This window comes from Rhinatrema bivittatum, chromosome 1 (genome assembly GCF_901001135.1).
Source record: "Rhinatrema bivittatum chromosome 1, aRhiBiv1.1, whole genome shotgun sequence".
NCBI lineage: Eukaryota > Metazoa > Chordata > Amphibia > Gymnophiona > Rhinatrematidae > Rhinatrema > Rhinatrema bivittatum.
The window spans coordinates 762,341,423-762,356,245 of NC_042615.1; the positions used below are offsets into that span (position 1 = coordinate 762,341,423).

Genomic DNA, 14,823 nt, shown 5'->3' on the forward strand with positions numbered 1-14,823 from the left:
TGGCCATGGTGGTGGATCCTATTGATCACAAAAAGTCGTTCGTGGTGGGGAATCTGGGGATTGCATTAGGAGAGTGAGAAAGGACAGGTGAGGTAGACCTTGCAGATGTCTGCTCTCAAGTTCTGTGTTTCACCTTACCTGCCAGCAAAACATTTGGGTGACAGAGTTGTCTTCCTCCTTAAAAAGGATCTTATGTCAGCTTTCCTACCCCCTCTTTAAACACACCGCCCCCTTTTACTTTTTAGCTTTTTGCAGTTTCAAAAAGGAGCACTACTGTTGTGTCCCAGCCTACAATTTACTTGTGTTCTCAGGCCACATCATCCTTAGCTCATTTTGCAGGGACCTGCTGAAAGAATCTCTTGAAAGCTATTCACAAACCTGTTAAGTTAGTCCAATAAAAATGTATCCCCTCTTACTTGTTCATTGACGTTTATTTCTACTGAAAAAGTAGTGATGAGGTTTACAGATGTACACACAGCATTATGATTCCTCAAAGGGCAGTAAAGTCTTTCATAGAGCAGTCCCAGTGGCATCTTGGAAATCGTAATAAAAAGACCATAGAAAGAGACAGTGAAAGACTTTAACTTGGTGAAAACTGTTACTAAAGTTTAGTGGAAACAATGGAATCACTTCAGGAAAGGTAAAAAAAAAGGGAGATCACCTCACATGCAATAAAAGCAACAATGAAAAAATGAAAAGCTCCATTGTGGCCCTGGTTATTTGACTCCCTTCTTTACACAGCAGTGAAGTCGTTTTTTGCTGCTGGGGCATCTTCAAGGCGGTGTTTTTCCCTTTAACATGGGTAAAGGTTTATGGTCACGTTCCTGCTAGTGGTTTGTGGAACTTGTAAATGCTTTCACTGTAATCTAAGTCTCAGAGTTATGGTCAGGTCTGAGGGAGTTCTCTGATAAAGACTTCCCCTCTTCCATTAAACTCAGAGCCTTCTCCCTTCCACTCCCCAAACCCCAGTCAGAGGTCTCAAACTCCTCTATCCAGATTCCTCTTCATCCTGCCCCTCCCCAGACCCTGATCTGATAAAGAGAACAGGGTCTGTGGGCGGGGAAGGGAGGATGAAGAGGAATCTGGGTTCAGAGGAATTTGGGACCTCTGACTGGGGTTCGGGAGGGAGAAGGCTCTGAATTTAGGGATCATGCAATGGGAGGAAGGGAAGAACAGCCAATGTAAATGCAGCTGGTTATGTTGTAGCTAGCTAGGCATGGGGCAACTTGCAGTTGAACCTAGCCATTTAGACTGTGGCTGAATGTCATGCAAAATTTAGCCAGCTGTAACATCGGCCTGGATTTATCAAATTGTATTTCCTACATGCAACGACTGGGGGGACCATGTTGAGAGAGAGAGAAAAAGAGAGACTGACTAGCCATAATGACCTAACCCTAGATAGGTATTTATATCTCTATGGGTGGCCCACCTAGTAACTCAAGGTGAGGTTTAGGTATTAGTGTAGGGGTTAGGGGCCACTTTGACATTCAAAGTGAGACATACGAACAGATTTGATGACCTTCGGAGTGAGGAAACTCACCTAAAGATGATATTTGTGCAATGTTCTCTCAATCTAGTTTGATGGATTCTTTACCTGGGTAACATCAAGCTAGGTTGAGAGAACATTGCACAAATCTCATCTTTGGGTGAGTTTCTTCACTCCGAGGGTAATCAAATCTTCACAAGAGAGCACTGTTCTGTTCGTATGTCTCACTTTGAATGTCAAAGTGGCCACCTAACCCCTACACTAATACCTAAATCTCACCTCAAGTTACTAGGTGGGCCTCCCATAGAGATATAAATACCTATCTAGTGTGAGTGTATTATGGCTAGTTTCTCTTTCTCTCTCTCCTTTAAAACCAATGGTAAACCCACCCCTAACTCCTCCTCTTTTTCAGATTTGCATCACACCATACGTTATGGTGCTATCGCATGTGAAAATGCCTTATAGCGTTTTGATAAATGACCCTAATAGTTGGCTAAGTCAGGGGCTGCCCCCAGGACGGAAATTTGCCCCACCTCCCAATGGGCACCATCAGTGGACGTTGCCACGTTAAAGAAATCTATCTGAGGTTTCAGTTCTCTTTTTTGTTTTTGCATTTCAAAATCTGTTTAGATATATTTCCTGCCAGGAGGGATTTCAAGTTTGAATGCATTCTCAGGCCAGTGAATTTGCCATCATCATCAATGTTTGTGCTGCTGGCTATATCCGGACCTATTTTCTAGATTAGAGGCAATGCATTTGAAGACTGGATTAAGGGACAGTTTTATTTACAGCATACACTGAGTTACATCAGTAACAAATTCTGGGATACGCTTGCGTGACTGGGCATTCGTTGTACATCAAGATAAATGCACATCTCTGAGGATTTAAGCAATGCTGCCATTCCTCAGACATTGCACAAATTATTATTAAAATCAAAATCAATGCAATATGACCCTGTGGAGGGAAAAGTCTGAGGTATCTGATCAGGAGTGCTTTTGAAGGTATTGTCAAAATAAACCCCAGCGTAGTCTGTGGTTTTTGACTGGAAAGAATGTCATTTCACATGTAATTAATTATTGTACAAATATGATGTTAGTCTAGCATCACCATATCAATCTACAATAACAGGAAATCTTGAGCCATTTATATTCAGATTCCCCTGCCTCTCCAGCTTGCAATTGGTTCCAATTTTTTAAAATGTCTAATCCATGACAGCTACAATAACAATAAGCCCCCCCCCCCCCAACAGGATTAAACCGAGCAGTGATCCTATCCTGGGTCTGATTTTATGCTGTAAATCTTGAAATAAAGACTTAAGTGGCAGCAGGTTCTTTGTATGGAGCTGATGGTCTAAGACTTTTAGTGGGGTGAGTAAAAACACTGAGTTAAAAACAAAGTCATAATGACCAGGTCTGGGATCAGAGAGCTGATAATATTTTGTTTTGGGTTTCTTGAAGCGTGATAGTATATTATTGTGTAGTCTTTTCAGAATATACTAGATATAATGTCTAAAAGAAGATAAGATTTATTTTTAAAATACCACTTTATTTCAGAAAACCTAAACAGTGTACAGAATAAAATAACCATAACCATAATAACACTTCAGACCTTGCAAAATAAAAAAAACACACTAAGCAAAAAAAAAAAATCCCAAAACATACCACTTCATTCAATAACGAGCCTTAGCCAGAGAGCACCATACAAAGCACATACATCTATCTAGTACATCAGGAGCACAAAAATACTGCAATTATAGGCACACAGAAGATATGGGTTTGAAAAGTAGTATTGTATAATCTAAAATAAGGAAATATCTAGCTAGATTTTAGCTTCATGTTGTAACTTAATGCGGGCAGTTTTAAAAGCCATTTATCCAGGAACATAGCAATTTACTGGTGAATTGGCTTGAGGGAAAAATGTTCTCCTCAACCCAGCTTAAAGTATGCAAGCAGCTCTAGTGTGTGTACATTTAATTGGATTGGGGGAGGCTGGGAGTGGAGGGAAAGGTGTGTGTTTTGGGTAAGCTCTGAAAATTATGCGCATAGACTGAACTTTCAAATCTGCCTGCATCATTTTCTGATGCAGTTTTGCCCACACTGAAAGCAAGTGGAAATGTCTGCTAGTACTTTGTAATCAAAGCAATTTTCAAAGGAGAAAGTATGAGCATACCTTCCTTTTGAAAATTGGTGCAAAATCTGCAGGTTTTGTACCAAGGTAGTTGGTTTGAAAATTGCCTCGATTATGTTTGAAATTGTAAGAGGATACACACCTATGCCATTTGGGTTCTGACAAAGTTATGCCTTTGTAGATTGTCACTTGAAGGAGGAACTGTTTCTAAAAAAACAAAGAACTTACTTACATAAATCCATTTCATTTTTCTTCCCAGGTTGCTTAAGAAATCAATTTTATTATTGCATTCTCACTATGGATCTCTGAACATACTAGTTGCTTGGTGCATTGTCATTAACTGCTCTCTAGTGATTCATGCTATAGGTAGTTTGCATAATTTGACTAAGGTTAGAAGTAGGAAATCTCCAGGACATGTTTTACAGCAAAAGAGAGGTTTCTTAAGAACAATTGTACACTCACTATCTGCCCTTGTGAAATGATGGGCACTTTTGTAGCACTCTTTTTAATCAGTAGATAGGTGTAGGGATGGATTTAATAAGATAGCCATTTGTGATGGGGTGTATTGTACATTTTCTATCAGGCCGATACAGTACAGTGCGCTCAGGTGGAGTGCACTGTTAACCCGCAATTGGACGCGTATTTTCGATGCGCTAGCGTTAACCCTTATTCAGTAAGGAATCGAAAACGCGTGCCCGCAACATGCAAATGCATGTTGATGGCCCTATTAGGCATTCCCGTGCGATTCAGAAAGGAAAATGTGCAGCCAAGCTGCACATTTTACTTTCAGAAATTAGCGCCTACCCAAAGGTAGGCGCTAATTTCTCTGGGCACCGGGAAAGTGCACAGAAAAGCAGTAAAAACTGCTTTTCTGTGCACCCTCCGACTTACTATCGTGGCGATATTTAGTCGGAGGTCCAGAAAGTTACAAAATGTTAAAAAAAAAAAAAATTTGAAGTCGGCTCGTGGGTTGAAAACCAGACGCTCAATTTTGCTGGCGTCCGGTTTCCGAACCTGTGGCTGTCAGCGGGTTTGAGAACCGACGCCGGCAAAATTGAGCGTCGGCTGTCAAACCTGCTGACAGCGCCACTCCTGTCCAAAAAGAGGCGCTAGGGACGCGCTAGTGTCCCTAGCGCCTCTTTTTACCCTTTTTTACCGCCGACCCTAATTTGAATATTGAATCGCGTGCACAGGAGTGGCCTGTGCGCATGCCCGCTCTCCCTCAAACTTTACTGTATCGACCCATATATGAGGAAAAGGGGACAACTGACAGGAGATAGTTCAGGAAGGGTTCTCAGCACAAAGCAATACCAGGCAAAACTACATATCCCAGCAACTTTAGTTGGCAATGTCATAAGTCAAGGGTCCTGTGATAGGGGCTCTGATGGTGGAATCTCTAAAAGCCTGGGTAAGGGTAGAGACTCCCAACACACCAAGGGGAAGCAGAATCAGATGTGTTACCACTGGGAAAAGACTGATTGCAGTGAACAGGTTGCAGTTTCAAACACAAACAAAGTAAGTTTAAAAACTGTTGCCATTTTAAATTGTATCTGGTTCCTAATTGTCAATGCAGAAACAGAGAGGGCCATATTCAGTCACTGTCCAGATAGCAAAGTTAGTTGGATAAACTAACTTTGGAGGTGTATTCAACAGTACAGCCACACTATTGAATATAGCCAGCTATCTTAAAGATAGTGGGCTAATTTTAATCAGCTAACTTTAGGATAGCTCTTTGGTCTGACCAGCCTTAGCTGGCTAAGGGGGTCGTTTATCAAAGTGCTATATGGCGTTTTCGCATGTGAAAAGCACCTTTAACGCATGCGAAAATGCCTTTATCGCATGTGAAAACACCATAATGCATGGTGTGATGCAAATTAGGGAGAGTTTGGGGTGGGATTTCTGGCCAAGTGGGACAGCTTTGCAATTTGTGAAGCCATATCACACATAACTACACCTTTTTCATTTGTGTTAAGCCATGCAATATGGCTTTATCACACTTTGTATGTTTTTGTAAATAGCATTTTAAGCTGCTAGGGGAGAGAGACTCTATCACCACTGGGGAAGAGAGAGAGTGATAGAGAGAGAAAGAGAGAGAGATGCTAACTATAAAGTTCTCATACTAGGTAGGTATTTATAACTCTTTGAGGCCCACCTAGCTACTCGAGGTGAGGTTTAGGTATTAGTGTAGGGGTTAGGGACCACGTTGACATTCAGAGTGCGATGTATGAACAGAACAGTGCACTCTTGTGAAAATTTGATGACCTTCGGAGTGAGAAAACTCACCCAAAGATGAGATTTGTGCAGTGTTCTCTCAACCTAGTTTGATGGACTCTCTACCTGGGTAACATCAAGCTAGGTTGAGAGAACATTGCACAAATCTCATCTTTGGGTGAATTTCCTCACTCCGAGGGTCATAAAATCTTCACAAGAGAGCACTGTTCTGTTCGTAAGTCTCACTCTCAATGTCAAAATGGCCCCTAACCCCTACATTTGGCCCAATCTTTAATCTATCCAGTCTTGCAAGGTCCTCCTGTAATGGGATGGGTGATAATGTTCTTATGTTCTTATTTTGTTACCAGGCACTGGCACATGAAATGCTAGTGCATGTTTTGAATTTGCCAGTCCCTGTGCATTTTAGAAAGGGGGTCCTGGAATTATATATGCATTATGCACACACTTCTAATTTTCCAATCCTGCTTCCTTTTTTATGAGATGTATATGGTAATTGGTTAAATGTATTTTTGAATTGGCCAATAAGTTTATTTTCCCTCCTACTTTTATTCACTAGTTAAGCTATATAATAAGGGGTTCTCTGCTTGTGTGTTGCTTTTGTTTTGTGGGATTTGAGGAGAAACATCAGCTCTTTATTCAATCCATTAGAGTTCTACTAGATTTATTATATCAACCTACTAGATTTATTATTGATTTATTATATCAGTCAATCAATAATTAATTACTAGCTGGTGATTGATACCAAATATTAAATAATATTACAGTTATGGTTCTCCAAGATGGAGACAGCCAAGGGGACGCAGAACCATACCTCTAGCTAATGAACACTTTCTGAATTGTTACTTTTAAACCTTTAAGTAACATTTTTCAGTAGTGCGCACTAACGGGCTTACTGCATACTGCCGAGTTAGTGCGCATTACTGCGATCGCAGTAGTGCGCAGTACTGCCTAGGGAGTGTGCACTAACTCATTGGTTAGTGCGCAATAAGGCCCGATAGTGCGCACTAAAGTGCTTCGTGGAAAAATCGCCGAAAAAATTTATGAACCGCGGGACATACAAAATCTCCCAAGGTTCCATGATAACGAAGCCCGATACATTTACCAGTATGATACACATCTCTAATACCTAACCTCACTTTGAGTAGCTAGGTGGGCCTCATATAGAGGTATAAATACCTACCTAGTATGAGGGCCTTATAGCTAGTCTCTCTCTCTCACATGAGGGCCCTGATAGCTAGGCTGGCTCTCCAGCAGCTTAAAATACTGAAAGGCTTAATGAAAAAGGTATAGTTAAAATCGGTGTTACAGCCATGTGATAGGGCTTCACAAAATTGTGAAGCCAGCCCACTTGGCCACAAATCCCACCCCAAACTCCTCCCCTTTTTCTGATTTGCATCGCACCATGCGTTATGGTGCTTAACGCATGCGAAAATGCCATATAGCACTTTGATAAATGACCCCCTTAGCTGGATAAACTTATATGGCTGACTTTTCTTGGTTATTCAATGGAATGGCTTCATGGTTGAATGTACTCAGCTATGTCAAAGTTAGCCAGTGTTATGCTCCGTGGCCGCAGATGGCTGCGACCGCTGCTGCTCACCTCTTTTTCCTGCTTTGGCTCCGTTGGGCGAACTCGCGGCTTCTGCCAGCTACCACTGACCTTCCGGCCTCTGTTCCCGGGCCTACCGCAGCAGCATGGATGCTGCCGATCGCCATCTTACCCTCGGGGATCCCTAGGCATGCGCGCGTGCTCCCTGACCTGCTTTAAGCACATCATGGCGGGAACCTCAGGGTGGTCCTCATCAGATGACGATACTCAACTTCAATATTTAAGCTCGCCAGCTGAGACAGCTGGCGACTTGGCAACAAGTTCCCTTGTTGTATCTACCTACTCTCACTTCAGCATTGTTACAGTTCCTGCTTCCGTGGTGTGAGACTCTCGGGTACCCGCTCCTCAGGGGCCCTTCCCGTCTCTTGGCTACCCGCTCCTCGGAGGGTCTTTCACCCGGACTCCTACCTGCCTCGTTTCCCGAGGCCTCTCTATGGAGCTACTACTTGTCTTCAGTTGCTGTGAGTACCACGCTGTGGAACCCTGTTGTGATATCTACGTGGGAATCCTCTCCGGTGTACCCTGCTCTGCGGACCATTGCCATGATTCATTAGAGGAGCCACCTCCGGGTCTACTCTGCTCTGCGGACCCGTGCCATGATATCACTAGAGGAACCCTCGCCAGTGTACCCTGCTCTGTGGACCACTACTATGATCTCCCACTGAGGGACCCTCTTGTGTACCTGTGTACCATCTCTGTGGACCCAGTGTAACTTCAGTGACTATACTATCTCCCAGCACCCCCGCTCCTCAGGTAGTGCTGCAGCTATTGCTTGACTCTAGTCATCCGAGCTGAGTCTGACTTCAGCATCTGCGCTGTCGCTCCGTGACCTGCCTCCTGGGTTCACCCTCTCTTTCTCCATCGCTACCTCTGCTGTATATCATCCCGCAGCTAAGACTCCGCCTCCCGATGGTGAGGCTCAACGGAGCTCCTCCCCTGGGCAGTACTACCTCTCACCTCGGCCAAAGGGCCCACATACTTACAAATCCTAACAGCCAGATTAGTTTAACTGGCTAATTCTCTGCTGCTCTCTGGCATTCTAAAGTTATCCAGCTAGGTCAGCCATATTAAACCCTGTATATCATGCGGTACAGCCATATTGTGGTGATATCACACAATGTTTTGGTCTGAAACCTGCTCCTATTACAATGAGCTGCTTTGCATGGCATTTCTAGCTCATGCATACCAAATTCTATGCAAGTAAAATAACACGGCTGACCTTGAAAAAATTCAGCCCTGTTATTTTATTGCATTTGAAGGAGGTATAGTCATTATCCCGCAGGAGCATCAGGATGCTGGTGCAAGTCCTGATTATCCCATGGGAAAATTTAAAGGGCCAAGCTGCCAAGGAGGCACAAAATTGGGCTCCTAAATGGCACAAATTACCTCCGGGGAGGGGGGGGAGGGTCTTTAGAAATCCCCGCCCACTTGCCACCTTGTGAGGCAGCTTTGCCCCCCCCCCCCATAAGCCAGCCTGCCCCTTCTTAAACCCCTCCAATGTTTCACAATAAATGGCCCCCAGGGCTTTAAATATCCCCATCCTTTCCAAATCCACTGTCCAGCAATCCCATCCCTTCTCTCCCAGACCAAATATAAACCACTCCTTGGGGTCTAGTGGGCTCTGAGTCCCTTCATCCCAACCCCCAGTCATAAAAAAAGACCCTGTGATCTAAGGGGGCCCACCCCACCCATCCTATTTTTTTTAAAAGGCTCGGTACTGTATAGAGGGCAATCACTGGACCCTACCCTATCACATGATAGGAGCAAGCTCAGGTCAACATCATTTTGGAAAATGGCATTGATCGAGCCTGGAGCTAGGAGGTGCTCTGAGCCCTGACTATACCCCACCAAACCTTTTAAAAGGTAGGGGCATCATGGGTGGGGGGTTTAAGGGTGCCCTCCTCTAGACCAGCAAGTATTGTTTTACGGCTGGAGGTTGAGGGAATGGAGGGTGGTATTTGAAGCCCTGGGGGCCACTTAGGTAAAAGGAGAAGGGTTTGGGAAGGAGAATGGGCCAACACTGCATGTTTTTAAAGGTACATTTTTGGGCTTGCGGTGGGGGGGGGGGGGGGGCTAAAGCCGTCTCGTAATGTGGTGGGGCGGAGTGGGTGGTCTCCAAAGAACCCTGGGCTAATTTGTGATATTTGGGGTGTGTGTGCTTTGGGCTGCTTGGCCATTTAATGCAACAGAGGCCTCGGCCGAGACGGGCCACCATTGCCCAATTAGGCCTGTACTGTGGGCCAACATTTTATTGTGCATTTGTGCCGTGATAAAAAAATTGCACTCTAATACCTGCTATGATATTCTGTTGGGGAGGGACTGAATATCACAGGGACACCCGTCACACTATTGGGCCCCCTCCTGCGATAAAAACTTGTGGCTTAGTAAATCTCCCTATTAGCCGGATAGCCAGTCCCACCCCACACCACCTTTCTAGTCAGATAAAAAGTTAGCCAGCTACGCCTGGGGCAGGCAGGCTGGTGGGATTTAAAATTCTCTGGGTGGTCCAGCTAAGTCCAGGATTTAGCTGGACAATCCTAGGTATTATTTATAATATATTCCTATAGATTTCTCTCTCTCCTTTAGAAGGCTGGAAGTGATTTTGCATGGGGCCGTCAGTAAGAATTCTGGGCTGAATTTTCAGTAAGGTGCCTAAATGCAAATTTAAACACATAGCTCACACAGAACAAGGCACTTTTCAAACACAATGTGCTCATATATATTGAGTTTGGAAATTGTGATGTGTGGGTAAATGTACATACTTACATTTTAGGGAAAATAAAATGGGAGTACACATCGTAAGGCACCTTAGTGTCACGCCATCTACGCATGTACCTGTTGAAAATGTAAGGGACATGCATAAATCTAATAATCCCTCATGAAATGGTACCTGGAACATTCCTTTATCATGCATACAAGTTTTTGTGTTTTGTGAAAGTACTTTCCTGCAGCGGAAAATCCACTGATAGACTGACGTGGGTTTTACCCAGTATCCGGTGCACAAAAGTCCCAGGCTTTGTGTGCACACTGAAGCTGTGTAGCATTAGGGATGTGAATCGTTTTAGGACGATTAAAATTATCGTCCGATAATTTTAATATCGTCTTAAACCGTTATGGAACACAATACAATACAGATTCTAACGATTTATCGTTATAAATCGTTAGAATCGTGAGCCGGCACACTAAAACCCCCTAAAACCCACCCCCGACCCTTTAAATTAAATCCCCCACCCAATAACTTAAATAACCTGCGGGTCCAGCGGCGGTCCGGAACGGCAGCGGTCCGGAACGGGCTCCTGCTCCTGAATCTTGTCGTCTTCAGCCGGCGCCATTTTCCAAAATGGCGCCGAAAAATGGCGGCGGCCATAGACGAAAAAGATTGGACGGCAGGAGGTCCTTCCGGACCCCCGCTGGACTTTTGGCAAGTCTCGTGGGGGTCAGGAGGCCCCCCACAAGCTGGCCAAAAGTTCCTGGAGGTCCAGCGGGGGTCAGGGAGCGATTTCCCGCCGCGAATCGTTTTCGTACGGAAAATGGCGCCGGCAGGAGATCGACTGCAGGAGGTCGTTCAGCGAGGCGCCGGAACCCTCGCTGAACGACCTCCTGCAGTCGATCTCCTGCCGGTGCCATTTTCCGTACGAAAACGATTCGCGGCGGGAAATCGCTCCCTGACCCCCGCTGGACCTCCAGGAACTTTTGGCCAGCTTGTGGGGGGCCTCCTGACCCCCACGAGACTTGCCAAAAGTCCAGCGGGGGTCCGGAAGGACCTCCTGCCGTCCAATCTTTTTCGTTTATGGCCGCCGCCATTTTTCGGCGCCATTTTGGAAAATGGCGCCGGCTGAAGACGACAAGATTCAGGAGCAGGAGCCCGTTCCGGACCGCTGCCGTTCCGGACCGCCGCTGGACCCGCAGGTTATTTAAGTTATTGGGTGGGGGATTTAATTTAAAGGGTCGGGGGTGGGTTTTAGGGGGTTTTAGTGTGCCGGTTTTTTGATTTTTCGATTTTTCGATTTTTAACGATTTTTAACGATTTTTCACGATATTTTACCCCCCCAAACGGCAACAATACGATTCCCTCCCCCTCCCAGCCGAAATCGATCGTTAAGACGATCGAGGACACGATTCACATCCCTATGTAGCATGCAAAAGCATAGTGCCTAGCACTCTACTGGCTTGATGTATATGTTAAACTGGCCTCCCCATATATTAGCATACATAAGTTCATATCTGCATGAAAATTACATTTTTATGGGCATGTGTGAAATAGTTTGGTATGCTGACCCTCACATTATTTTGCATATGCACACCAAGGCCCAAATGTTAACGCCATCCTTGGAGAAGGTGTTCAATCATTAGAGTACAACTATCTTGTGAAATCCCCTGGGTTAACAGGCCCTGTCACGTTGGACCAGTTGGCATGGAGATTTCAGTCCCACCCCCTCCAAACCTAACTTAAAGGGTCCCCAGGGGCTCCTGATTGCCATCACACACACAAGTTGAAGGGGTTTAAAGCCCCAATCTTCCCTCCTACACAACATTTAAGATAACAGGGGCTCATTACACCAAACCTCACAGCCGCGCCCCCCCCTATTAAGATAAAGGGGCTTCAGATCCCCCCATGGCATGAAGATTAAGGAGTCTTGCACTTTCCCCCAGTAGGTTGCCCCCTATTTCTACCCCTTCCAATGATGTCCAGTGACAATCAGGACAGGAAAGGATAAGCCTTCTTCAAAACTGGCACCAGCTGAGCATATGTGTGTGGCGAGGTAGCGCAAGAGCTCAGCCGGCAATATTTTCAAGGTAGACAGGGGAAGGACAGGAGGGAGGCTTGTTTAACACTGCCCTTAGAAAGGGTGGGAATAGGTAGTGGTTGGTAGGGTGCATTCGTTTTTTGACGATTAGGAAATTCGTACGAAATTTCCTAAATCGTCATGGATCGGGAAACCGATAAAACGATTGTACTTTCCCTGAATTTTCGTAAAAAATTGTTTTTCGGTTTAGTGCGCGCTAACATAAAACCATTAGTGAGCACTAAACCGAAAACGATTTTTCACGGAAAAAAAATGCCGACCACGGGAATACGAGATTTTCCCGCAGTCACACGAAACCAAAAGCGGAAATGATCGGGCATCCGATTCAGATCTCTAGTGGTTGGTGGGTGGGGAATCTGCCAGGGCTGAGAGGTTTGAGGTCCTGTGATGTCGCTGCCAGGGGAGGTGGGATTCCATAGCCCCTTGATTTTCATGCTTGAGGGAGTAAATTCTAATGTTGGGGCTGCCAACCCCTATCATTTATGAATTTTGTGTGTATGTGTGTGTGTGTGTGGGAGAATTTTGTGTGTGTGAAGAGATGGGGGTTGTGTCTTCAGTGTGAGGAGAAAGCTGCAGCTTCAGTCGATAACAGCTATGATGAACATTTTCTTTCGGAAAACAGCATTCCCCCTTTCAATAGGGCACAAGAGAACAGGTCATAGCCTGAAACGGGTGACTTCCAGCAACAACTTCCTAAGCTCATAATAATCCTTCAAACATGATATTTCCTGACCAAAGCAGAGGTGAAGCAGACACGAGTTTGTCTCTGTGTGTGCAGGCACAGACACCCAGGTGCTGACAAGCCTTTTAAAGATTTGCTTGTTTGAACTAAATTTGGAGCATGCAATTCTTTTCCGGTTCAGCTGTAACTCTGTTAAAACACAATACCACAACCTATTTAAATTTGGTAATACATGAACTGTTTCACCTGCAGATTGTAACATTAGCTCTGCATGTGCAATCTTTATTTCTGTTACTAGCTTTGTGACGGGAATCAGATCTTTGAGGGTGGTAACAATGCCAAAAAAATGCAATCAGTCTTCCATATGAAACCAAATAGTTCTTGGTTTCATATGGAAGATCAATTCACCCAAATAAACTAGGACTAGAAATACTTCAAATTATATAAGAAGATAAGAAGTTGCCATACTGGGTCAGATCAAGGGTCCATCAAGCCCAGGATCCTGTTTCCAACAATGGCCAATCCCGGTTACAAGTACCTGGCAAGTACTAAGTATATCCCATGCTACTAATGCCAGTAATAGCAGTGGCTATTCCCTATGTCACCTTGACTAATTGCAGTTTATGGACTTCTCCTCCAGGAAATTATCCAAACCTTTTTAAACCCAGCTACACTAACAGTCTTAACCACATCCTCTGGTAACAAATTCCAGAGCTTAATTGTGCTTTGAGTGAAAAAAGAATTTTCTCTGATTTGTTTTAAATGTGCTACTTTCTAACTTCATTGAATGTCCTCTAGTCTTTCTGGTATCTGAAAGAGTAAATAACCAATTCGCATTTACCCATTCTAGTCCTCGCATGATTTTATAGACTTCTATAATATCCCTCCTCAGCCATCTCTTCTCCAAGCTGAACAGCCCTAACCTCTTTAGCCTTTCCTCATAGAGGAGCCGTTCCATCCTCTTTATCATTTTGGTTACTCTACTCTGTACCGAATCCTGTGCAACTATATCTTTTTTGAGATGCGGTGACCAGAATTACACACAGGACTCTAGGTGTGGTTTCACCATGGTGCAATAAAGAAGCATTATGATATTTTCCATTTTATTCACCATTCCCTTCCTAATAATTCCTGTTTGCTTTTTTGACTGCTGCAGTATACTGAGTTGATGATTTCAATGTATTATCCACTATGACACCTAGATCTTTTTCCTGGGTGGTAGCTCCTAATATGGAACCTAACAAGGTGTAACTATTTTTCCCTATATGCATCACCTTGCACTTGTCCACATTAAATTTCATCTGCATTTGGACACCTAATCTTCCAGTTTCGCAAGGTCCTCCTGCAATTTATCACAATCCGCTTGAGATTTAACTAAGCTGCATAATTTTGTCATCTTCAAATTTGATGACCTCACTCATTGTACCCCTTTCCAGATCATTTATAAATGTTTTAAAAAGCTCCGGTCCAAGTACAGATCCCTGAGGCACTCCCCTGTTTACCTTTTTCCTCTGTGAAAACCGACTATTTAATCCTACTGTTTCCTGTCTTTTAACCAACTTGCAATCCACAAAAGGGCATCACCTACTATCCCATGACTTTTTAGTTTCTTAGAAGCCTCTCATGCGGGACTTTGTCAAATGCCTTCTGAAAATCCAAATACACCACATCTACTGGTTCACCTTTTTCCACATGTTTACTCACCCCTTCAAGAAAATGTAGGAGATTTGTGAGGCAAGACTTCCCTTGGATAAATCCATACAGGTTGTATCCTATAAAATCATACCTATCTAAATGTTTTGTAATTTTATTCTTTATAACAGTTTCCATGATTTTTCCCAGCATTGAAGTCAGCCTCACCAGTCTATATTTTCCAGGA

General features: G+C 44.1%; 1 protein-coding gene across 1 annotated transcript in view; it reads left to right on the top strand.

Moving 5' to 3' along the window:
- Nucleotides 1-14,823, top strand: part of CCBE1 (collagen and calcium binding EGF domains 1) — a 567,579-nt gene that overhangs the window by 219,234 nt on the left and 333,522 nt on the right. The window lies entirely within an intron of this gene.